The sequence below is a fragment of the Myotis yumanensis genome, unplaced genomic scaffold (genome assembly GCF_028538775.1).
Source record: "Myotis yumanensis isolate MYYU_CA2020_CCGP unplaced genomic scaffold, mMyoYum1.0.hap1 SCAF_1, whole genome shotgun sequence".
NCBI classification, from domain to species: domain Eukaryota; kingdom Metazoa; phylum Chordata; class Mammalia; order Chiroptera; family Vespertilionidae; genus Myotis; species Myotis yumanensis.
In genome coordinates, this window is record NW_027223752.1 from 105,521,537 (window position 1) to 105,532,683 (window position 11,147).

At 38.7% G+C, this 11,147-nt stretch overlaps 1 protein-coding gene and 1 pseudogene across 6 annotated transcripts in view; both read right to left on the reverse strand.

Annotated features, from left to right (window-relative positions):
• Window positions 1-10,892, reverse strand: part of ARHGAP12 (Rho GTPase activating protein 12) — a 193,798-nt gene extending 182,906 nt beyond the window's left edge. For all 6 annotated transcript variants that reach the window (XM_070429019.1, XM_070429010.1, XM_070428980.1 and 3 more), the window contains exon 1: window positions 10,751-10,892. The gene's annotated coding sequence lies outside the window, so the exon portion shown is untranslated. The remainder of the gene's footprint in view (window positions 1-10,750) is intronic.
• LOC139010724 (large ribosomal subunit protein uL24 pseudogene) lies at window positions 3,133-4,309 on the reverse strand (annotated as a pseudogene).
• Window positions 10,893-11,147: the final 255 nt, after the last annotated feature.

Sequence of the window (11,147 nt, forward strand, 5' to 3'; positions counted from 1 at the left end):
GAAGGGAGTGGCAAGAAATATTCAAAGTGATGAATACCAAGAACTTACAACCAAGATTACTCTACCCAGCAAAACTATCATGTAGAATTGAAGGTCAGATAAAGAGCTTCACAGACAAGAAAAAGCTAGGGGAGAGTTCATCACCACCAAACCAGGATTATATGAAATGCTGAAGGATATTCTTTAAGAAGAGGAAGAAGAAGAAAAAGGTAAAGATAAAAATTATGAACAATAAAGTGACAACAAATAAATATCTATCAACAAGTGAACCTAAAAATTAAGTCAGAATAAACTGGTGAATATAATACAAGCAGGGGCATAGAAAGGGAGTGGACTGACAATTCTTGGGGGGAAGGAGGTGTAGCGGGTGCGGGAAGAGACTGGACAAAAATCTTACACCTAGGGATGAGGACAGTGGCAGGGGGTAAGGGCGTGGGGTGGGAACCAGGTGGAGGGGAGCTATGGGGGAAAAAAAAGAGGAACATCTGTAATAATCAGAACAATAAAGATTTATTAATTTTAAAAAAATAAAATAAAAGTGATATGCACATTTAATATTCTGATTAATATTTCTTACATAATGTCCCACATTTAAATAATTTAAATAAACTCACATTTCTTTTGTTCTTTACTTATAAACACCACATTTATGGAGAATTACAGTGCCTGTTTTTTCTCACTTAAACACAAATTACAATTATTTAAGAGGTATTAGGGTTCTTCATTATCAATTTCTGCTAAATCTTCAAAATCATTCTAAAAATAATCTCTTAAACATGACCCAGTTAATATATAACAGAGCAGAAAGTGAAAAACCTATTATATTCAAAAAATTTTTCACAAACTCAGTACTTTAATAAAGAGCCCCAGCCGAAATTGGTTTGGCTCAGTGGATAGAGCGTCGGCTTGCGGACTGAAAGGTCCCAGGTTCGATTCCGGTCAAGGGCATGTACCTGGGTTGTGGGCACATCCCCAGTAGGAGATGTGCAGGAGGCAGCTGATCGATGTTTCTCTCTCATCGATGTTTCTAACTCTCTATCTCTCTCCCTTCCTCTCTGTAAAAAATCAATAAAATATATTTAAAAAAAAAAAAAAGAGCCCTGATCAAGCTCCCTTTCAGACCAAAAAACAGTAAAGATTAATCAGGGTTTTAATCCCTTAAGAGCCACTTGCACACACTAAGAGTTTTAATATGATGATGTAGGATACCAAGAAAAAAAAACAACTTAAAATCAGTAAAAAGTCTAAGGAACAAAAATAATTCTTTTCTTGAGCAAAAAGGTTAACTTCCTTTTCCTTAAGACTCTATTTCATCAAAAACTACCACCTATGGAAAATAGCTTCACAATAACCTTTAAAACCACCCTTTTATGTTGATCATTCTGCTTCTACACTTTTTTTTTTAGTTTTCTCTTTACTTCCTTCTAAATGCACTCCAATCAATGGATTTTTCCTTCCAAACCCTCAACACCTAAGTCCCATATTTCAATTTTTTAATAAGAACTTTCTAAAAATAATCAGTTTTTAGAAACAGAAAGAAATTAACTTCTTTTACAGTTCATATAATTTTTTTCCTGCATCTCACCCACCCCCACCCCCTTGTGGTAACAACACCTGTTCATTGCTGGTGGGAATGTAAACAGTATAGCCACTGGGAAATCAGTATGGAATTTTTCTCAAAACATTAGAGATAAAATTACCACATGAGCCAGCAATTCCACTACTGGATATACATCCAAAAGAATTGAAAGCAGGGACTTGAACAGATATATGAACACCCATGTTCATAGCAATATTTTTCACAATAGTCAAAAAGGTGGAAGCAAATCTAATGTCCATAGGTGGATGGATAGCTTAAAAAAAAAAAAGTGGTATATACAGACAATGAAATATTACAGGCATATATTACCACAATAAAGATTCACTGGAGAATACCATTTAAATCACCTTATCCTTGTCTACCCATAAACTAGAAGTCACTAAAATCTTCACAAAGCTTTTACAGACCCTCCATCAATGTAAATACAGGGTGGGGTAAAAGTGGGTTTACAGTTGTGAATACACAAAACACAGTTTATTCCTGTATTATTATTTTATTATTGTGTTATTTTCCATATGAACAACTATATTAAAAAGCAAATAAACATTCAAACTTTTGGAAAACTGCAAAGCAGCTTGTATGTAGCAAACAAATAATGAACTACACTACCAATCCCTCCAAGCTTTCTGTCCTCTACTGGAAAAACAAAAACAAAAAACACTTGCCCGGCTGGCTTGGCTCAGTGGTTGAGCACTGACCTATGAATCAGGAGGTCACAGTTCAATCCCCAGTCAGGGCACATGCCAGGGTTGCAGGCTCAATCCCTGTGTGTGCAGGAGGCAGCCAATCAATGATTCTCTCCCATCATTAATGTTTCTATCTCTCTCTCCCTCTCCTTATCCCCTCCTCTCTGAAATCAATAAAAATATATTTAAAAAAAGAAAAACACTCAATGATTCTTAATTTTTATCCAAGTTTAAATTATTTTATAAAACATTAAAAACCCAATAATGCAAATTAAAACCAAAATAAGATATAACTACAAACCAACTACAATACATAAAGTTATTTTTTTAAGAAGACAATACAACTTGGCCGACCTGGCTCAGTGGCTGAGCGTCAACCTGTGTGGCGGGGATTGTGATTCGATTTCTGGTCGGGGCCCATGCCCAGGTTGTGGCCTTCCCAGTGTGGGGTGTGCAGGAGGCGGCCGATCTGTGCTGACAAGAATACCAACAACTGGAACACTCAAACAGTGCTAATGGGAATGCTAAATGGTACAGCCAGCTCTGCGGCTTCTAATAAACATATATTTTCTTTAGACTATATTCTGGGCCATAAAAGAAATTTCAATAAATTTAAAAGAACTGAAATCATACAAAGTGTTTTCTCTGACAATTAAATTATAAATTAATAAAAAGATATCTTAAAACCCCCAAATTTGTTGTTAGAATCTAAACAACACTTTCTGAGTAACTCAGCAGTCAAAGCAGAAATCAAACAGGAAATCTGAACTGAATGAAAATGAAAAAAAATGACATTTCAAAATTTGTGAGATGTAGCTAAACTAGCAATTAGAACATTTTATAGCACTAAATGCCCATATTAGGAAAGAAGAAAGGTCTCAAATCAACGACATAAGCTTCTACTCTAAGAAACTAAATGAAAAAGAGCAAAATAAACCCAAATTAAGCAGAAGGGACATGCTAAACATCAGAGCAGAAATCAATAAAAAGCAGTAAAATGTTAGAGGAAATCAATATAACCAGAAGCTGGGTCTTTAAGAACATCAGTAATACTGATAATCTGGCCAAATTGATTAAGAACAAATGAGAAAAACACAAATTACCAATATCAGGAATAAGACAAGAGACATACTAGAGATTCTAAAGACATCAAAAGAAAGATAAGATTATGAACTTTATGCCAATAAATTCAACAACTTAGATAAACTGGACAAATTTCTTGAAAGACAAATTACCAAAGTTTGCTTAAGAAGAAAGAGATAATCCAAAGAGCCTTGTAGCTATTAAAAATATTGACTGTCTTGCCCTAGCCAGTTTGACTAAGTGCATAGCCCGAGGACTGAAGAATCTCAGATTCAATTCTTCAGTTTCAGACTTGATCCCCAGCCCAGGCCGGCCAGTGCGGGAGGCAACCAATCAATGTGTCTCTCTCACATTGATGTTTCTCTTTCTCTGACTCCCCTTGTTCCTTCCAATCTCTCTAAAACTCAATGGAAAAATATCCTTGGATGAGGATTCACAAAAGAAAATAAACATTGAATGTCTTTTTTTTAAAGTTTTTAATGAAAGCTGAATATAGGATTACTTTAGTCCTGCATTTCTCAATTGTGTCTTCCTTGTATTTGCCCTTTTCCTTTCCTACTTGGTGAGATTTGGCTTTCCATTCAAGGATCTTTGTGAAGTCTTTGTCCAGCTTTAGTCTAGTGATAAACACCCTGCTGGGGTAAATGCCCACATGAACAGTTGTCCCGTTAGCTTTCTCCTGCTGCACTCGTTTAATGAAGATGACATATTTCATTCTCTAGACCTGGACTACTTTGCCAATTTGCTGCCCTTTGTAATGTCCTTGAACAAACTGAACTTCATCATCCTTTCGGATGGGCATGGATTGAACACTGTAGTACTTCTCTCTCAGTTCTTCAGAAAGAAAAGACATAATCTTCCTGCAAATGTGGGAAGGTGCACTGAAATTACTTTTACAGTTCTTGATCCAGTCAGAAGTCACAAAGAGACTGAACTTCATTTTGACCATTGATGCTTCTACGTTGGCTGCAAAAGACTTGAATCTGTCTTTTAAAATCTTCCCACAAAGAAAACTCCTGGCCCAGATGTCTTCACTAGTGATTTTACCAAAAATGTAAGGGAAAAAAAAAAGTAAACTCTGTACAAACTTCTCAAAGAAAACTGAAAAAGGGAAAGCATCCCAACTCATTCTATGAGATCAGCATTACCGTCATGTCAAAACCAAAGACCTTGTAAGAAAAAAAAACTATAGCTCATTATCCCTCATGAACACATATCTCCAACAAACTCATATCTAGAATATATAAAGAATTGTACAAAGTCAGTAACACAAATAACCCAACAAAAACAGCAAAAGATATAAACAGACACTTATACAAAGAAGATAGACAGATGGTAAATAAGCCCATAAAAAGGTGCCCAAAATCTTTAGTCAACAGGAAAATGCAAATCAAAACCACAAAGAATACATACTATTAGAATGACTAAAATTTAAAAGACTGATCATACCGGTGGTTCTGAGAATGTGGAGCAACTAGAACTTACCCACTGCTGGTAGAGATGTAAAATAGTAAAAGCACTTTGGAAAAATGTTTAACATTTATCTACTATATGATCCAGGGATTCTACTCCTAGCTATTTACCCAAAAGAAATGAAAACACATGATAACACAAAGATCTATATGTGAATGTTCACAACAGCTTTATTTACTAGAAGCCCAGCACACGAAATCACGCAGCCCAGCCCACCTGTGCAACCCGCACACTGGCGCGTGCAGCCCCGCCCTCCCGCACTGGTCTTGGTTGTTACAGCGTTAGGGCCACTGGATTTTTATAATATAGATAGCCCCAAATTGGGAACAACCCAAATGTCCATCAACAGGTAAGTGGATACACTAGTTGTAGTATATCCACACATGGGTTTATCACAATAAAAAGGAATGAACTACTGATGCACACACAAAAAACTGGATGAATCTCAAAACAATTTGCTGAATGAAAAAAATCCAAACAAGAGTGCATACTTTAAAGATTCTATCTGCATAAAATTCTAGAAAATACAAACTAATCTATAGTGACAGAAAGCAGATAACAAAGAGGCTCAAGAAAATTTTTTTGTGAGGGGAGGTGAAAAATATATTCATTATCTTAATAGTGGTGATAATGGTATCTAGTTCACAGGTATATACATATATGAAAACTCATCAAATTACACACTTAAATATGCACAGTTAATTATACAGCAATTATACCTCAATCAAGCTGTTAAACAAAACCCTTATAATGAAAATGAAAATTTCTAGATATCACTATCCGTCTACTAGAATGGTGTTAGGTCTGGTTGGGTAATAATAACAGTATTTTTGTAATAAGAGCTAAAACTTATAAAGTACTTACCATGTGCCAGGCATTATGCCACATGCTTTACAGATATCTACTCTAATTCTCCCAGCATGTGGACTGTCCTATTAATAAGCTTTTTATAAATGGAAGAAAAAAAACTGATGCTGAGAGAGGTTCAGTGACTTAGGTCACATAGCTAGCAAGAGGCAGAGGCAGGGACTTTTGAGGAGAGACTAATTTTATAATCGATCAGTTCATTTGTGAGTATTTTTTTACTCTCACAAATTTTGCTTCTTCGAGTAAGCAACAATAGCCGCCTGCTGCCCACTACCGCCATGTTCCACACGCACCCCCTGGTGGTCAGTGCACATCATAGTGTGGGTTGCTTGGTTGTTCTGCCGTTTGGTCTATTTGCATATTAGGGTTATATATATATATATATATATATATATATATATATATATACTACTGGCCTGGTGCATGAAATTCATGCACATTAAAAGGGAATTAATTAGAGAAAATATTTTAATATTGCTATTTTCCCTTTATAATAGATAGATATAGATTGCCAAAATGTTTTCCAAAGTGGCTGTATCATTCTACATTCCCACTAGGGAATGAGAGTTTCAGTTGGTGTTCTCCTTACCAAATACAAATACAGGTTATTTTCAGCAAAATTTTAAAAATATCCCTCTAACTTCAAAATATATTCTAAATTCTCTTTCAGTAAAGGGAAAAAGCACAGAACTTAGTGTCAGAGGCCTGAAATTTATATCTAGGATTTGCCATCTATCAGCTCTCAGACCCTGAGCATCCTAACTTATTCGAAAAACAAAGGAAAAAAATACAAACCTCACAAGATCCTTGTGAGAATGAAAAGAAAAAAAGTGCTTTATAAACTACAGGGAATGATACAGAGTATCCACACTAATTGTTGCTTACTCAAAGAAGTAAAATTTGTGAGAGTAGAAAAATACTCACAAATGAACTGATCGATTATAAAATTAGTCTCTCCTCAAAAATCCCTGCCTCTGCCTCTTGCTAGCTATGTGACCTAAGTCACTGAACCTCTCTCAGCATCAGTTTTTTTTTCATTTGTAAAAGGAAACTTAATAGGACAGTCCACATACTGGGAGATTTAGTGTGGATATGTGTAAAGCACATGGCATAATGCCTGGCACATAGTAAGTGCTTTATAAGTTTTAGCTCTTATTACAAAAATACTGTTATTATTACCCTATCAGACCTAATACTAGCCTTCATTCTGCCCACGCAAGTTGCAGTTATCCGTGGTCGGCAAACTGCGGCTCGCAAGCCACAAGCGGCTCTTTGGCCCCTTGGTGTGGCTTTTCCTAAGCCTGAGGAGTACCCTAATTAAGTTAATAACAATGTACCTACCTATGTAGTTTGTTTAAAAAATTTGGCTCTCAAAAGAAATTTCAATCATTGTACTGTTGATATTTGGCTCTGTTGACTAATGAGCTTGCCGACCACTGGTGTAGGTCATATTAGTGATCTACATCACTGCTCCTCAAAATTTTAGTAAACAATGGAATCTCCTGGAGAGCTGCTTAAAAAACAAACAACAAAAAAACCTTTATTTTTGATAAGTTTCAAATTTACAGAAATATTGCAAAGATGGTACAGAGAGTTCCCATATACCCTGTCCACAATTTCCCCTACTATCTTATGTTGGTATGGTGTATTTGTCATATTCAATGAATACTGATAATAATGTTGATACTTTATTCAGATTTCCTTAGTTTGTCCTGATTAAACTTTTTTCTGTTGGAGGATCCCATTCAGAATACCACATATACATTGTGTAGCATATCCTGTAGCTTTCAAAACACAAGTTACTAAAACCCAGATATTCTAAAGAGAGGAGGTATGAGGTAGGGACCCAAAATTTACATTTCTAACAAATTCCCAAAGGTTGCTCATGGGGCCAATCCAAAAAAAAATACACTGAAAATAGCATTGATCTAGAATGATTCTAGACTCCAGGCCTGTGCTGTTCAATACAGCAGCCATTAGCCAAATGTGGCTATTGAGCATTTGATGTGTGACTAATCCAAACTTGATGTGCTGTCAAGTACACATGAGATTTCGAAGACTTAGTTTGAAAAAAAGAATTAGTATTAAAAAAAATCATTAATAAGTTCATATTGATTACATGATAAAAAGATAAATTTATCATTTTCACTTGCAGTTTTTTCCCCCACTTTTATCATGTAGCTACTTAAATCTTCAAACTTACATAGATGACTGGCATTTATTTCTCTTGGATAGCAGTGATCTGTGTTCTGGGCAGAAGGGCAGCATGAGTTATCACCTAGGGCTTGTTAGAGTTCAGATGATTCCCATGCACATTAAAGTCTGAGAAGCATTTAGAGATGTCAGCATTTGGCTTCTGTTCCACGAAAAAGCTTTATCAACAGCAAAATGAAACTGAGGATATTTACTAAGTCAATAAAGTCAATAAAAGTAATAGGAAAATAGCCAAATCACTGCAAAGCCATCCACAAATGAGGATGTGGCACAATTAGACCAGTTAACAATTGAAGAAAAGAAAAACCACAAAGATAATGGCCCAATGAGTTCCTCAAAATAGCATGATTTAAAAAGCAGGATTTGAAGTACAATGATGCCATGTGGTACCATCATACCTTTTCACATCTGATGCGTTCCACAAAACAGTGCACATTTGCAATTTTTACAAAATATAACTAAAACTGTTAAAAAGTTTAAATCCACTTTCCTCTCCCACTACTTATTATAAAATTATAATGCCTGTTTTAAGCAGATTCGCCTTAAGCTTTTCCTAGTACCAATTTTCTCAGATAAGCAAAATATTAGTACTACCATTTAATAATTTTACACATCGCTATATTCATTGTTTTGGTCAACTTAAAATTTTTATTAGCCTTATATTCTTGGAAATGTCAACTACATAACTTAAAGTACTTAAATTTTTAAAGCCCACTTTCTATCCACCTTTTAGAAAAAGCACTCAACAGATAATTTCTAATTAATGGAAGAAAAGCCAAGTGATTAACTACAAATAATATGTTGTTTTTCTACAGCATTTGCTATGATCACTTGAACCTTACAACAACTGGTGTAGTGAGTAAAAAAATTTAAAGTTACATGCCCTAGCCTGGCCCATTTGTCTCGGTGGATAGAGCATCCTGAAGGATCCCGGGTTCCATTCAGGTCAAGGGCATCAAGGGCAGGTAGTAACTGGATCCCCAACCCTGGCCAGAAGGCAACCAATGGATGTGTCTCTCTCACTTCGATGTCTCTCTGTCTCTCCCCCTCCCTTCCTCTCTCTCTCTTAAAAAAAAAAAAAAAAAGGAAAATAATTCTCAGGTGAAGATTAACCAAACAAATACATATATATATATATATAGAAAGTTACATAAAATATTGACTATAGATGGACAACTACAGATGACATTAAGAGTCAGTGAATTAGTAATCTTCTCCAACTACTATGATTAATATAGTACAAACAAGTCTATCAACAAAGACTGGGGCATATACATACATACAAACACACACATACACAATCTGTTATATAATTTTTTCCACAGAGAAACACCTCCAGAGCAGCGGAGCTACATGCAAATCATGGGTCACACATAAGTGCCCAGCCCGTCTGGCTCTTGAGGCTACATGACTTCCAGTCAAGTCTTTACAGCCTACTCTTAGGCACTGCTCTGGGCTCCCCAATTCATGCTCTGAAACGTTTCCAGGAGCATTTTTAAAACAAAGAGAAAGAAAAATACTGACAACAGCCAGACCAGAAAAAGTACAGTAAGATGACCCATTCTTTAATACACCCTCCTACAGATCAGGTAAAGACCACTGGATATGGACAAACAAATACATCTCCAGGCCACCATTTCCCAATCTTAAATATGAAAGAGACATGACAAGGGACTAGATACTTTTTGACAACCTTTCACTGTAACATTCAGTCTTCCAAGCTCTCACCTTTAAAAATGAGTGGGAGAATCTAAACCAGAACCCAAGTGACTCTTCATTCATGCTCCTTTCTCTACAATAACCTCCCCTTAGCAATATGTGCACAAATGGTCAATAAAACTACTTCCATATGTCATTTTTACCCATAAAGCAATACCAGTGTTAACAGCCTTTATCCACAACAAACACTTCACTTGGAATGACATTAGAACTTCCATAAAGATATGCTTTAAACATTTTGCTTTTTTAGCCTTTACAAATGTATTTAAAACTGCTGCTGCAGCCAGAAGGAAAACATCACACATCCCTAAAACTGAAGGCCGTGCCAATTTCCCTGGATGTGGACATTTTTCTCAGAGGGTCTACAATAACTTAAGATACAACACATACAGGTCAGCTGATTCTCTTGGAAAGCAATCAAGGACCCTAAGATGGGAAGAGGACAGCGAGCTTGTAAAGAGGATGTTTTAAATTCAAGGACTCTGAGAAGATACGTTCCAGAGGAGTTGGAAAGTAGCAAATACGCATTCAGCAGGGGCGGGGCACCTCTAAAGACTGCAAAGATGCAAGTGCCCAGTGTAAGGCCAACAGTCCCCAGGTGGGCTCCAAGGGTGGGCGGAGGTTTGCACACCCTACAGCAGACAGCAGCTACGGGCAGGCGGCGAGAAAGGAGGGTGGCACCAGCCAGTCTTTAACACACACACACACACACACACACACACACGCGGGCGCGCGTGCACACCAGAAGCACACACCCCGACACCCTCCTTCCTGGGGGCGGGGCGGGAGCTGCCCTCACACAGGAAGTCAGGAAACCCGGGGGTCAGAGGAGCCAGGACTTCGAGCCATTTAAACCCTCTTGCCCACGTCAGCCCCGGGGCTGGCAACAGCCCCTCTACCCCCGCGTCCACCCCCGCATCCCGACCCCTCAAGGCGGCGTTCCCGGCCTCACGTCGCGCGCACCTCGGCACCTACACGCCTCCCGCACACGCCTCCCCCGCCCCCAACTCCGCGGCCCTCGGCGGGCGCAACTGCGACCCCGGAGCGTCTTTGTGCAGTGGCCCACCAACCTGCCCTCCGTCCGCGGGATCCGCGCCCACCATCTTACCGAAGACCCTGCGGCCTCGCGGAAGCAGCTTCCTCTTCGCCCAGCCCGGGGCTGCGGGACGCCGAAGCGAGCCTGAAGGGCTCTCACACGGCACCGGCCGCCTCCGGCCGGGTCCCGCAGACTAGTCTCCGCGGGAGGTTAAGTTCCAGGGCACGTCAGAGCGCGCCGGCGCGGGGGCGGGGCGGGTGGCTCACGTGACGGTGGGGCGGGGCCAGATCACGTGACGACCCGGGTGGCGCGAGGTGAATAGGCCTCTGCTGATACTGGAGGGGGAAGCCGAGGGAGGTCGAGGGAGGGGGTCGAAGGACAGGTGAGGGAGCGGCCGACTACGAGGGAGTGAGCACTTGGTAAACAGGGAGTGGGAAACGCTGAGAAACCGTCGTGGGGAAAATGAGGG